Below are 14,930 nucleotides of genomic sequence, written 5' to 3' on the forward strand. Positions count from 1 at the left end.
CGTGGGCTCCCTGCGCGTCAGGTGAGCCCGGCCCAGAGTGCGCCGCGGCCGGTTGCCATGGCAGCGTGGCGCGCGCGCTGGCATGGCGGCGGCCCTCGGCCCCCTCAGGGTCTGTGAGGAACCGGGAACTCACTCAGGTGAAACGTGTGAAATCCCGAGCGTCACATACTGCAACTGATGAGGCTTCTGAGTTAAAACAGGAACGTAGCGGTGCCACAAAACTCCTTAAAATCCCCCAGAAAGGTATCCCTAAACTGGTCTCCTGGTCAGGTGAGGGCATTAGCGATACAAAGGGTGCCCAGCAGTGTGGCACGGGCAAATCGGTGTGGCAGGCACACAGCTGGCAGGGCATTATTTCAGGTATTAGCACCTATAGCCTCCTTTTCTATTTAAAGGGAATTTAAAGGCAGGCCTGTTGTCAAACGGTGAGTGAGCTCCACGGAGGAAGGGTGCCTCTCTCACCTCCGGTTGTTTTAAAATGTAAAACACGGGAGGTAGTTTTATTCCTCCTGGAGGGCAGTCTGCTGGCTCCATGTGCGCCCTGCCTGGCGCTGGAGGTGACAAGGAGCTACCCCAGCCAGCGCTGCAGCCCCCACGGGCCCCTGCCTCCCCAACGGCTTCACCGGCCTCTCTCCTTGCATGGCCAGGCTTCATTGGTTTATATTAGTATTTTGCTTGAGATGTTCAAGGGGAATAAACCTTTTGCAAACTGAAAAAAAAAAAAGCTTAAAGGTCTAGACTGCAATAAGCCCTACAATAACCATACAGGGAAATGTAAAAGCTTGTAAAATTGCTCTGTTATGCTCCTTTCAGCTATTAAAGTCTTTTTACTTGAGCTGTTTGGTCCAAGAAGGTCTTCCCTTTTAGACAAACCGTTGAAAAAGCTATTTATTCACTGTAAAAATGTCCATCCTTCTGTCAAATTTTATCTTCTTACACCAAAGATGACCTGAATCCTGTGTGCACATTTTCAAGTGGCAGATGGTCCTTTTTGATTAAAATATGCTCTTAATGAAGGCAGAAATACTTGTTATTTAAGCCAAAGGATTTATTTAGGATGATAAAAAGAAAAGCATTGCATTTTACTTGACATGCTGTAAACGAAGAAGTCCACTTTCCAGCTACTCTGTATTAATTTGATCAGTAACCACCCAAGAAAATAAAAAATAAGTTTTCAAAACATGCTGTTATCGCATGCTTGTAGTGCATATGCTGCGAACTACTATTAGGCATAAACTACTTACTTTTCACTCAATATGTATCTTTTAACAGCTCTGTTAAATGAGAACTATGTTTTCAAATTATGGGGTCACATTTTCAACTGTCCTAAACTAGTCTAGATTCCTTAAAATCAGAGCAGCTCTTTCAGTTTACTATATTTGCTCTTAAAAACATGGTCTTAAACTGCAAGACTTAGTTGCAAAAGCAGCCGTGCAACAAACTTGAGGGTTTCGTGGCCGCTTGAGGGAGCTCAAAGGTAATGCATGGCCATGCAGATCGCCTTGAGTTTCATAGGGGGCATAATTAAAGGGAGGTAGTTTATATACACAGGTGAAAAAGATATTAACTTTGGAAAGAAAAGTTATATCTAGTGCAAGCTTGTGTAAAAAAGATAAATGTAGTCTTTTTCCTAGCTAACTAGCCCAATGATTCCAGGAGACAGTTGTCATGGCACCATGTACTTTTCTAGGTCTCTCTGATCCACAGAAAATGTATTTTGCTCATGCATACACTCTAGTTTCCCTCCAGGACACAAATATGGCTGTTGCAAAAGGCCAGAGTCGCCAGACTACCCTCTCATCGTCATTCTCAGAAAGAGAATGCTGAGAAATGTAGGACACAGCCGGATCCATCGTTGGTGAGGGTGGAGGAGCCCCATCACGCACTGATCATGAAATACAGGGCCAGAGCCAACAGAACTGACTTCTCCATGGCTCACAGCTGCTTCCCCAAGACCCTTCTGCTCCATAAAATGATAGGTGCCAATTCCAGGCTGCTCTACCCAGCAAAGTTCAACTTAGCAAATCTGTAGAGGGACAGAACATCATCATCAAAAAGATGTCCCTGTAACTATTTTTAAATATTGGTTCAGAAGGCACAGGTAAATATAGAGAAGTGGTAGTTAAAGCTGAAAGAGAGGTTATGGGTGCACACTCAGGGCTGCCATTTTAATGCTTTATCATTGTTTTAAGCAGTAATACTTTGATTTTATTCCTTAAACTATAATACTCATACCAATTTCAAATCAATCTAACGTGTAACTCATATGGCCAGCACTTTGACAAAATGATCCCCCAGAAACTTGTCTCGTATAACTTTTGATCAATTTTATCAGTGAGGACATTTAAAGGAAGATCTCAAAAAGGCTTTCTAGCTCCATAATCAAACCAACAGGCAGAACCGCATAGCAAGTAAACATATTAAACTGCAATTTATGATATAGGATGATAATATTATGGTCAGATTCAGCTGCATATGCCAATGGGAAGAATGGAAGTGAACAGCTTTCAGAGGCTCTGGGGATATCCTCACCAAAAGGTCTGGTTAGGATGACTTCAATTAATCAATTAACTGGCACAAAGAAATCCTGCAATCTTTCAAGCTGACTTGTGCATCAGGATTTCATCCTGGGTACTTTTCTTGCAGTGTTTTGTACGCTGAAGACGAAAAAAATGCACTCTGCAGAAGTATTTTTGAGAGCTTCTGAGAACCGTGGCAGATTGTCACTGCCAAGCACAATGACAAAGGATTCCTGGAAAAATAAATACTCAGCAAAGAATATCATCTTGACTCTCTGCAAACTTAGCAGTAGGATTTTAAGCACTGTTTTCCCATCTTCTTGTCCCATTTTAGTTTATGTAAATCTCTGTAGCATTACAGTCCAAGTCTTCCTTACTGTAAGAAATTCAGTGTGCCACTGTTGCATCAATATGTAACAAACATGAAAAGATCATCTCCCTCCTTCTCCTGTAAAAAAAATGAGACAAGGCTAGTTCAGTACATACCACCTCAAAGGTTGAATACTGCTTAATAATCTCTCTCTAATTTTATTATTTATACTAAAGAGTCCTGGATTTGTCTTTTCTATTTAAGTCACTACCCAAATGAGCTGTATTATCCTGAAAACTTCAAGTTCATGATTTCATAATGTGTCTTGCTTTCTCTTGTCCTCTCTTCTGCCTACTATTGTGAGACCAGAGAATTCACTTATTCTATGATTTCCTAAAAAATAAATGCATGAGTATTAACATTCTGCTTTGCCAATGAAGCCTTGTCGTTCATCCCTTATAATATCAATTACATTATTGGCACTCTCCCACTCCATTACTATCATACAAAAATATGTAAAGTTGGAAGGATCCAGCTATTTAAGCTATTTAAAATGCTACCTAAATAATTTAAAAATTATTACTTTATGTTACTCTTAAGCAGGTTCCACCGAGCAAAATTAATTCAGTACCACAATAGTAAATGTCATGGTGGGGAGGGTTCTTTACATGGAGCACAGCCGTGGCAGGTTCCAGTACAACAAAGGGTTTCTGTGCTTTCATTCATCCTTGAGGAAGTTTCCATAAACCTGAAACACATGCAATTTTATTACATTCATTTTCAAAGAGGTCAGTGGGTTTTCATGTTATTTTCCTTGCTGTGTGCTTAAATATTTCATATTATACAAGACTGGATTTGTACTTTATCTTGTTTGGTATAACATAGCACCCTTTATAGTAGAGTAAGAAATTACACTCATGTATCCAGAATATTTAACAGGAGTAAAGGAATATTTTTCCATTTGCTCTTTCAAAATATTTGCCATGCCACCCTTTTCTTCCCAGCCACTTCTGTCTTCACCTTGGATATGACCTTGCTGTGCCTGAAGCTTAATGGCTGTAATGTGCAGTGTGAGTTAAGTCTAAGATGATTCTCAAATGCATTGCAGGTGAGTGTTTATGTCACAAATAAATACAGTAGATTGCTCTTAAACTCATACTTTAGAATGTTTATTACAGATGCAATTTCTGTCTTAACATAAATCAAAGTACTTAAAGTGCCATATGATACCAAATGCTTAGTTTAACAGCATAAAATTGAGCAAAAACTGTATACAGTACTTTATAGGTGCTATAAAAATTCTTGTGCTTGTGGCCTCACCTTTTTGCATCACCCAGATCAATCAAGTCCACTGAAAACTCTGGATAGTAAATACTCACGTGAAACAACGATTAGCTTTCAGACTTTAGTTCTTCTAAGTTATTACCGTCTTCAGTGAAGATCCTTCAAAATATGACAAAATTGCAAAGAAGCAGGAACTAAATTTAGCATGATTAAATTTACTTCACCATCATTAGACTATTATCTATTCTCTGAAAGAAAAATCTTGTGCTTTGCCTCCAACATGCATTAGCAACCTGTTATGAAAGATCTATCACACATAGGCGTGCAGACATTTTTTTAATCACTTCATGTGGTAAGGAATGTGTTATTACAAAGCTCTCCGTGTCCTGCACTCTTTCTGTCTCAATCAAGTATTATTGGACTTGTGTACATAATCTCCTTAAGACGTGTAATTTCTGTAAACAGCTGGGAAAAGGCTGAGGAAGCATTTTTGCCTCATAAATCTATCTGTCTTAGACCAAAGATCTTGGCCTAAGGAACCTCCTGAGATTCGAAAGGATATTCTGCCAAAGCAAACACCTCCTCCCCTCTCGGCTGAGTCAGACAACAGACCACAGCACTGAGCCTTGTGGGTTTATTGCTCCTTTTTCTAAGCACGCTTATCAAGAAAGATTGCTCTTTGGTATTTCCCAGAGTTACTTAAAGCCCCTAGCTGTTCCCTAAGGCAAGTGGGTACCAGGCTGTATCTCTAACAGTCAAATCTACTCAGGTAGTGTATAAAAAAACACCTGCAGCGAGAGTGTGAGAGCATCATTAATGACATGTAGCTTCTCAGCCAAGCCAGTACTTTCAGGAAGCTTTTTTGTAGTTATTACTACCTGGGTAATTTAACCTAAATTCTAAAAAGTTCTTAAAAAAAAAAAAAAAAAAAAGAGCAGACTGCTAAAATACCTGCTAATTAACTTTATAAAACTTCCTGTGAACAGGCTATCCTTTGAAATAACACAATGCAGGAGACCTCTAAACCTTTCCTTTCTGGACCACTTTGCCCTATCTACCTGCTTTCGGTGCCTGGGGATGTGATTGCTCTTGCTGCCAACACTGACCCTTCTTGAAGCAGTAGCTGCTCGGTGCTTGCGCTCCCACAGGCGCTAACGTGCCAATGTGAGACCAAAGTGAGAGGCACTGACCCCAGGAGCAGGCAGAAACACAGGCAGATGCTGGTGCCTGTGCACATATGGGCCAAAGCATTGCTAAGTGGTGTCACTCTAAGTGTGGAGGCCACAGCACACATATAATAACTTCTCCCTGTAAAAGGCCTCTGGATCTATCACCTTTTCTCAGAAATTCCCATTTATGCATAGTTTTTGTGCTGTTTTTCATGGGCTCATCTGCACAGGTGTAATTTTGAAGCTGGCCCATTTCCCAGCTGCTGGTTACTTTATCGCATTGCTCTGAGAGATCGCTTCCCACTTTCTCTGCGCATCCCAGCAGAGATAGGAGTGAGCAGAGCTGTGTAATTTCAAGCATCCTGCAGGAGGGCACTGCATGTGTAGTCCAGAGCTTAATTCATCTCGCTCATCTTGTTGCTTGCCTAAGTGTAACCTGGAGGAGTTCAAAGTGTTTTTCACTTTGGAAACAGCTATTATATCTAATAAGCCATCTAAGGAAAAATAAGTTTATCAGAGGCTGCTTAGCATACATGTATGTCTCTAGAGCCAAATAATAAAGTGTACAAAATGACTGAAGCATTTACTGGATACTCTGTTAGTGAAAATATGCATTCTCATAACATTTAAACATTTTTAAAACTCTACTGTTTCTTTCAGTGGGATGGACATGAAGCATTTTATAACCAAGCCCAGCAATTTCGGAAGGAAGCTTCAATTTTCAATAAAATGCTCAACAGTCGGTGCGACACACTACCACCACTTGCTGGCGCGGCGGCCCTGGGAATGAAGGAAGTTCACACCCTTGACAAGGACTTTGTTTCCCTCCCTCTGGCTGAAGACCAAGTAAAAGCGGTGCAAAGGCGCTCTTTGTCACCAGGGCTAGACTTTTCATTCTTTTGGAATGGAAGCGTATAGAAACGCAGAAACAGATGGGAGAAAGAAACTCTTTCCCACCAACTCCATTGCAGGCCTTGCGGTCTGCCCTTAATAGCCCTGTAGATATATAATGTGCATAGTTCACCACACATATATCATTCTGTTCTTAAATTGATGTATATTACTACCACCCCATAATTTGGCTAGCCGGCTGTCACACATTCTAAGTACCCAACAAGAACCTCTCATTTCTAACTGCAGCATAAAGCCTCATGGTGTCCCCACCTAGCTCTGGATTTATGTCCCTCAGTTACTCGTATTCCAAAAGCAGATCTCCTGTCAAACTCCTTTTTCTCTCCCTACAAGGCTGAATATTTTATGCACATCAAGCAGTTCCTCATCAGGCATTTCCTCTGCCCTCAAGATACTGAACTTTTCTGGAGAGGTTCCAAGACATGGGTAAGGTGGGTTGTTTTTCTTTCTTTCTCTCTCTAGGCTACAGCCCAGAGTTGAGCAGAACTTTCCAAGCAAAAAGCTTTATTCAGTGACACGGTTGTTCGCTGAACTTTGTGATTAATTTCTTTGCTGATACACCTGATCCTCCTTCCCTTGCAATTGAATCCTCTCACCTTTGTGCAATTTGCTTCTCACTATCTCTCCTAAGCCTTAGATCTGAGGAACTGCTTTCCACTTTTAGCCCGTAAGTGTATTTGTTTGAAACACCTTTTCTCCTGTGCAACCTTCTCCTTGAGGTCCTTTTTATCTAGGTACAACGTGCTGCAGAGCACCAGCTCTTTCCTGACAACACCCTGATAACCATTGCCCCACTTTACACATGCTCTTATCCAGCAATTGTTATTCCAGGAGACACCCTGCCATCGATTTTTAGCTTCCTGATTTATGGTCACTTCCCCTTTGCTCCATTGCTCCAGCGTTTACATGAATTCTTATTCTAGCTGCAATACTTTTGGCAGGTGGCACAGCATAAGTAGATATTTCATCCACTGCAGGAATTCTCAAAATTCCCTGATCCTGCTTGATTGTCCACAAAGAGCAGCAAAGAATCAAGACAAGTGATGTGGTTTCACCTATTAGGTTTTTTTTTAAAAAAAGAAATATTCTGTACCTGTGTTTGAGCCGTGTATATTAAATATTCTTACTGGATTGAGATAAATAAAATAAACCAACAAATGCAAAATGAGTACCACTCCAGTAATTCTGAGTATTCTCCACATACCCAGCTTTATCTCTGAGTGTATGAGGCTTTGCTCTGTTTCATGACCCCAAGAAGTGATACCATGGGGAAAAAAAAAATCACAAAAAGCTCTCATTTAGAAGAAAAAAGAGGAGAAAAAAGCGTAATTCTTTCCTCATTGGCAAAGAACGGAAACTAGCAGTTTATCTACGTGGAGAGGGAAGGAAAAAGTTTCCCGAACTGATGATCAAAAATAAAATAAGGACAAGATATTCTGCTTAAGCATTTGTTAAAGTAAGGGGCTGGAGCAGGCGATGAAACACAGTTTTCTTTTTTACTTTCCTTCAAAGAGTGAATGAAAAATTATTCTGCACAGGAAGAAAATCACTTGTAATATAATTCAGAAAATATATTGTTTCCTTTAGAAGCATCTTGCTCAACACTTGATTTCACACTTTCATTCCTTAGAGATTACAAGTCTTTGCATTTTTATATCTCGGAGTTCACCACCTTGTGGTTTTGAAGTACAAACAACTTCATAAATATTATTCATAGCATTAGAAAAAAAAATCAAGTAGGTTCAGGTTCTTCTACATAAATGACAAGTGAATAAATACAAGTTATATGGGTGACTAACTGAAATATTACACTAACGTTTCCTGGCACTATAGGCATATAATGATTGCTGTACACGGAGGTACTCAATACTGAGTAAACGCGCGTTAAAGCTAACATTATCCCTAGGCCAGAGTTTCAATGAAGGGTCATTCTAGCTTTGTTAGCGTGGAAAATTCTACCTTATGTTAAGACACTTTGTTTCTTCTACAGGACTCACCTTCTTTCTACAACATAGGGACGGGTGGAGAAGGTGATGTAGTGGCATGCATGCATCCTTTCATCGTCTATACTGTATGCTTTGAATATATAGCATATATATTATGTGTATGTCCATAGATGGTATGTAAAATGTGTATATTGTATATATCTCTGTCTAATGTTTTTCAGTACTCCTGTTGCACATTAGAGACAGGCGTGAGCGCCTGGAGAAGCAAACGCCCTAGCCCTAAGGGCCCTGTGCACCAGCTGGCGGAAAGACGTAGTCCCTCTCTCCCTCCGGCGGAAAGACGTAGTCCCTCTCTCCCTCCCTCCTGCATGGCATCCAGAGCTGGGGAACTGCCCGGGCTCCATCCAGGGTTGCGGCTAAGCAGAGAGGGCACGCACTCCTCACCCCACTGCCAAGTGAGGTGTCCTTCCTTGACTCATGCAGATGGGAAAAATCATTCTGTGCGTGGCACCTGTTTGCCACCTGAGCAGCAAAGCATATTTGTTCCTGAGCTCTGGGTGGTTCCTTTCAGAAAGGAGAAAAAGAACAAAGACTTCTTTGCAAATAAACTTATTTGGGCGTAAGCAAATGGTTGAAGCAAAAGTTCTGCGATGGTTCTTATTGGAAATTATGCTATGCTTGTATAACCTTTCACTTACAACTTGTTTTATTTATATATTAACTTCTTCCGTTTAGGGAAATCCTAAATTACATCTGCAAATCTGAAATTACATCATCAGCACTAGGGCAACACGAGAAGAAACTGATCCCACTGACGTGGGAAGGCTGTGACCTTACTTCTCCCTGCTTCCGTCAGGAACAAAATTCCCAATAAAGTTAATACTTCAATTACCGTAACTGAATGTATAAACCATGATCTCATTTGGATGAGCAAGGCAAATCACACTGCACTGAACTGGCTTTGGCCATCTCCTGTGGACTCTGGTTTGATTACACACCATTCAGACGTGCAGATACCCTTCCGAGCTATAACAAGTTGTTTGCTGTTTTTAAACAGAGCCCAAGATTGAAGAGAAAGCTAACCTTCAGCAAAGAGCTCACACCACGGCGTCCCCTGCACGGGAAAGGAAACTTCTGAGCACTCCTCTTTGTCCCTTGAACATCCCCGCTGTTCCCCATCAGCCTAGGAGGGGTTGTACTGGCTTTACCTATCCCGAGCTGATGGAATTCCCTTTGTCCCAGGTGCTCCATGTGTAAATGACTGCGTGCTCCATGAGGAACAGCTTCAGCTTCCTTTCCTGCCTGTCCCCAGGCTCTGCACACTGCGCAGAACTTGGGTGAACACCAGCTCCCTGTTCCGAGTTCTCTTGCACATCCAATGCTTTCCTCACACAGGTCTAGCCCAGTGTCTGCATGGTAACCCTTAGATGAAGTCTTAGTTTAGAAGAAGTTGAAGAGGAAAAAAAAACAGTTTTCTTTCTTTTCTCTTATCTGGAAAGTAAATGCAAAACTTTTTCAGGAAACTTGAGCAGTCAGTTCATGTGACATATCTAAAATGAGATCCACAACCACAAGGTGTTCAAATAAAATACAACAAGGCAGTGAACTGCTGTGACATTTTTTTCAAATATCTAGCATCTAACAACACATGCCAAGCATACTGCTTTGTAAAATTATAGGGAATGTAAAATGGAAAGAGAAAACTGAACTCAGGAAAGGGAACAGATAAAAGTCCTGCTTTTGAGAATGACGCCAAGTAATAACATCCCATCCTGGCCCCCGCACAAGATCTGGAGTGTTTGCTTCCCTTGGCAAACTGCATAAAATCACACTTCTTCCAGCTTATAGTTACACTCTAAACAATAAGTGCTTTGGGACAGACTTAGGCGCCGAGATCTCCAATTAAATGCCCTGCTACCCAATTTACATATAACCCACTGGTGAACAAGAACTGACTCTTAATTTCTTTGGGGAATGCGTCCCTCGGAGTCTTTCCAAGCACGACTGTGTTATTTTGGATGGCTTTTCTGTGCTGCATGGGAGTGTTTACATCACTACAAAAAGAGACGAAACAAACAATTAGTGCTTTTATAACTTCTTAAAATCTGATTATTCCAGGGAATTAGAGAGTCGGTAGATTCACTGGAGGTGAGAGGGGTGGATCTAAACCCTGCTCTGGGACATGCTGTGGAGGAGGGGTGGCACCAGCAAGCACAAAGCGTCCATGCTGCCTTCTCCTCTTGCAGCCAAGCTGCAGACAGGGGGCTAACCTCACAAAGGAGCCAGGATCATATGGGTTTTTTTCAAAAAAGGAACATTTTGCAATGACATTTTTAACGTCATTAAATTTCATAAAAAGTTGCATTGTCCCTGGTCATTCATCAACCTGGAGTAGCGTGTATATACTTCTCAAAGATTACATTTTTCTCCAATAATTTAGTCCTGGATCCTGAAAGGCACCTCAGTGTGACTGAGGAACTAGACCTGAACGTCTGAATAAGATTTAGATATTTTACTGTTCAGATTTAGATGATTTAGTGAACAAATGTCACAACTATTGACACTGAGAAAAACATAACTTTGATAGTCAGGTGTTCTGACTATCTGCACTTCTTAGAAGTCAAAAATCTCATTTTGCAAAGTCAGTTCACATGTACCAAAGTCACACTGCAAACCAATCATAATTCTTCATCTTTGTATAAATTTCTGCCTAGAATCTACGTTTTCAAGTTTTTTCTTCCTTTAAAGGCTGCCTGTTACTACACCCAGCTCTGCTTTTCCTGCTGAGCATTGAACAAATTCTTCTCGGTATATTAGTATGCTCAAATAGATCCGTTATGGTTATTAAAAGTATTACACATGCCAAAATATTTTGACTGACAAAGTGAAAAACATTTCCAGCACCCTGAGATCTCTATCTGCTGTAAGCCTTGTGAAGAGCTGTCCCAAAATCAAATGGCGCTGGTGGTTATTACCACGACCAGATTGGTAATTTGGTAATTACTAGGAAGCACACCAGCCCAGGCAGAGCTGCGGCATCAAAAATCCCCAGGGTGAGGGGTAGGATGGAGCACTGATCCCCAGGCAGCAGCAACGCTTTAGGCAAGATGTACGTGACACACAGCACTCGGGTACAGCCTGGATGCAGGTGAAATGAGCATTACTTACTTGCTGCTGAAAATTATTTTGTTCCACAGAAAAACAAAAGGAAAGCCAGGAACCCTGCACTCGTCACAATAACCCTGCAAGAACGAGTCTGGAAAAGAAGCTTTAGCAGAAAACACAGCCTCAGGGTTTAGACTTTGCTTTTTCATGAATGTAATGAACACCTCAACACAAGTGTGACTTTTTATAGGAATCTTCCATAAAGGACCCTCCTGCCTCCATCCCTATCTGTCCCAACATCATTTCAGCTTCCAATCCAGTTTTTCCTAGCACTGGCTCCCATTTTACTGCGTTTTCTGCTCAACAAGCAAGACTGAAGGTTTTTTATAAGTTTCTTGTACTGACACCTGAAAGAGCAACGCTGCTGTCAGCACATTCCCAGCCTTTATTCCCTGTGAATATTTCCCACAGCCAGCCTCACACCCTGTGTCCCCCATAGGAAAAGTAATTTTCCTACAAAACTGAAGGGCTGGGATTCTCAGGGAGATAATGTCACGGACGTTACACCCAGGAGATAATGTTTTGATAGCCAGCCCTGGCCCCAGCGCGGCCGTGAAAGGCGTCCAGCAGCAGCATGTAGCCCAGCAACCTGCCCCAAACAGCGAGTGCTTCCAGGAAATGGAAAAGAAACACAGCGATTTTAAACAACCCTTTCACAGATCCCACGGGACTGGGAAGAACTGGTGGATGAATCACTGCTCACAACACATGTCTTCAAGGAAGTCAGAAAAATAAACGAGCTCCAAATGTCATAATTGGCTCCCTGGGGGACGAGGGGGACCTTTGCTGAAGCCTACAACCGCGTTTCTGCCTACAACAGTACCACCTCGATCTTAACATATGCAGCAACTGGCTTAGTCACAGTTTGGGCAGGGGGGTCTGTAAGAAAAGAAACTGTGTCCGGCAGTAAACAATCTTGCTGACACAGCATGATGTGTTGAATTTGTAAGAATATCTTTGTGCTGTTGCAATGCTTTTCTCATTCATGTGTGCACCGAGTACTCAGCAAATAGATTTAGCAACCAGGCATTGTTAAACTAGGATATGCTCCTCCTTCAAGATTTATTTTGTATGCTTACTATTAATATCTGCCCCAGCAATCCTGCAGTTTCTCTGAGTTAGCACTAAATGTTGGCCCCGAAGTGACAGTTTTCTCTTGATGCTGTTGCCTTAGAATAAGCCATAAAGCCCAATAAAGGTTCATCAAAAGTCCAGCTCCCAAACAGCAACTCACTCCAAGGGCTCATGGGATGCTCCTGCACTCCCACCTGAGGGGCTGCCGGTTGTTCTCATTGCCTCTCAGCTAAGGGATAAGCAAGAAAAAACAGGGGTAAAAACGAGGAGTTAATGCCTGCAACTCCTTTTCCAATCAAAAACTGCAAAGCTGCTTCAGACCCTGGACACACACTGGCTTCGTGAACAGGTCGTCTTTGTTTTAGTCTGAGAAAAGTCTACCACAGCCTACTTCAGAAAAATGCAAAAATATCCAACATCTTTTTCAAGTCTGTGTTTTTATTTAATTAGACAGATCAAGGAAACCTGAATTTCTTAAAGTGTCAGCATGACTGTCCTGACTAAACTCATGCTCCCTCTTTACTTTGCTGGGAGACGGAAACACAGCAAATATAACTGAAGGGGGAAAAAAAATTAAAAATTCCTAACACTTCACAGAACTAATGGAAAGTATTATATGCTAGTATTCAGGATGGATTATAAATATCTCAATAGGTTAGATCATACCTTTGCTTTCGTATCTAACATTTTGTTCCCTTCTTAAGCTCTCTGATGACCCTGTGATTGAAAGCGAGCTTTTAGAAAAGAACATTTTCATACTCAATCCTCACAGCAGAAACCTCACAAACAAAACAGAGGAATTGTATTGTCAGGTATAATTGTACAGTGTCTAACAAAGAACATAAACAGATATACCTACCTACAGACTTGACAATTAATATCTGTAGTGTCTGATATATACATATATATATGTCTACAAACATGCGCACACACGTATGCAGCCCACACCCGAGTCACACGAACTGTGGGCCAAGACCAGGTACAATATTGTAAGTTGAGGCTTTTATAACTTTTACCCTGAAAAAAACATGTTTTTTCCCCGTGATAAACAAACAACTTAATTCTCAGGAGAGCCAATCAGTGAGAGATGGGCTACAGGATTTCCCAAGTCGATTCCCATCCCACCGTCTGTGATTTTGGTGTTGATCTTCCACCATCTCATATATTCTTAATATAGCAGCAGATTTCTGTTACCTTCTCTAGCTCATTTAAAACTTTCCTTAATTTCAATGATGTCACGTCACGATACAGTCATGGGTTTTCAGGTATCTTCGTTATTTGTATAAGAAAATGTTTTCTACCACGCTCACCATGAGCAGTTAGTCCATTCCTGCCAAAAATCTGTTTGACTTAAGAGCAGGTGCTTATGACTCTTCCACTGGAATTGCCAGGCATTTCCTCTTTCAATCAATAGGCTGCCTTCATAAGTGAAATATTAATATTAAAACCCCTCCATTTTAAGTGTCTTGTTAAGAAACAAGTTTTTATGCCTAAGTCAAACTTACACTGCTCCTTCTAAAATCCTGCATTCACTACAAGTATGCAAAGTTGCTTATTAGACTCCAGAAGGCTAGAAAAAATTATTTCATTAAAAATAAATACCTAAATCATAAAATCTGTACGATCTCAGCAAAAACTAATCTATTCCATTAGATTTTGGTTCTCTCTATAATTGCAAAGTTGCATACAGAAAAATACTTTCTGTCTACACTAGAAGTTAGTTTGTAACATCTCTTGTGAAAACCAGCTAGAGGTGTTTTCTTCTACTTTCGTATGCAGCGAGTTTCTTTGTGCCTTTTTATTCCTAATTCCTCAGTTATGGTAAAACACGTGCAGATTTGAGAATTCACCCTGCCACTACAACCAGACCCCCCAGCAGTGCCAGTGTTCACAATGAGGCACTTGCACAACTGAGACTTTTTTTTTTTTTCTAACAAGGTCACACTTCGCCGATTTAATACTACAAAACCACATAATTAGATTGGGCTCCACCTAGAAGGCTGAATGAGAGCTCTGCATGAGTAATTCGAGATTAAATCTGTAGGCTTCTGTACTGACAAATGTTCAGAGTGCAAAATGGGGATTGCATTTATGCCCATGAGGAAACGTGGGTTAAAAGTACCATCCTCCCAGCTTTTGCTGTCTCCAGTGATGTATTACTCGCCAAAACAACATTGCTCTCACGAGTCTTTTATAAAATCCCCTGCCTTCTCCTCTCTGTCCATGAACACGTTTTGCCTTGCCGGTGCTTTCTCTGTGCAAACTCACGTTTGCAATCCACACAGGGCCAAGCGCTGACTGCTGAAAATCCTTAGCTACTATGAAAGTACTTTATTTTTCTCCATCTCTCTCTGCAATCTGTGCATTGTGGCAAAGTTATAACAGTTAAAAATACATGTTTAACCTTCTGAAGTAAGCCTCTAGACTATGTCGTAGCAGAATATACAGAAACCAGAGTGATAAAGGAACTTGTATTCAACTTCTCAAATTAAATCATGACTGTGCTACATCAAGTTGATTTGGAAAACACTTTCACTTTAACTCAGGTCAG

General features: G+C 41.2%; 2 long non-coding RNA genes across 3 annotated transcripts in view; one reads left to right on the forward strand and one right to left on the reverse strand.

Moving 5' to 3' along the window:
- The first annotated feature begins 7 nt into the window (after window positions 1–7).
- Window positions 8–7,318, forward strand: LOC128911917 (uncharacterized). The gene is made up of 4 exons (XR_008467235.1): window positions 8–137; window positions 3,834–3,937; window positions 5,100–5,232; window positions 5,943–7,318. It is a non-coding gene; the product is annotated as an uncharacterized LOC128911917 (long non-coding RNA).
- Window positions 1,886–14,930, reverse strand: part of LOC128911918 (uncharacterized) — a 27,097-nt gene continuing 14,052 nt past the window's right edge. For both annotated transcript variants that reach the window (XR_008467237.1, XR_008467236.1), the window contains exons 6-11: window positions 13,690–13,798; window positions 13,046–13,158; window positions 10,097–10,194; window positions 4,209–4,272; window positions 3,413–3,577; window positions 1,886–2,967 (exon numbers count right to left, since the gene is read on the reverse strand). This is a non-coding gene — a long non-coding RNA (uncharacterized LOC128911918). The remainder of the gene's footprint in view (window positions 2,968–3,412; window positions 3,578–4,208; window positions 4,273–10,096; window positions 10,195–13,045; window positions 13,159–13,689; window positions 13,799–14,930) is intronic.

The sequence above is a fragment of the Rissa tridactyla genome, chromosome 6 (assembly GCF_028500815.1).
Source record: "Rissa tridactyla isolate bRisTri1 chromosome 6, bRisTri1.patW.cur.20221130, whole genome shotgun sequence".
Lineage (NCBI taxonomy): Eukaryota > Metazoa > Chordata > Aves > Charadriiformes > Laridae > Rissa > Rissa tridactyla.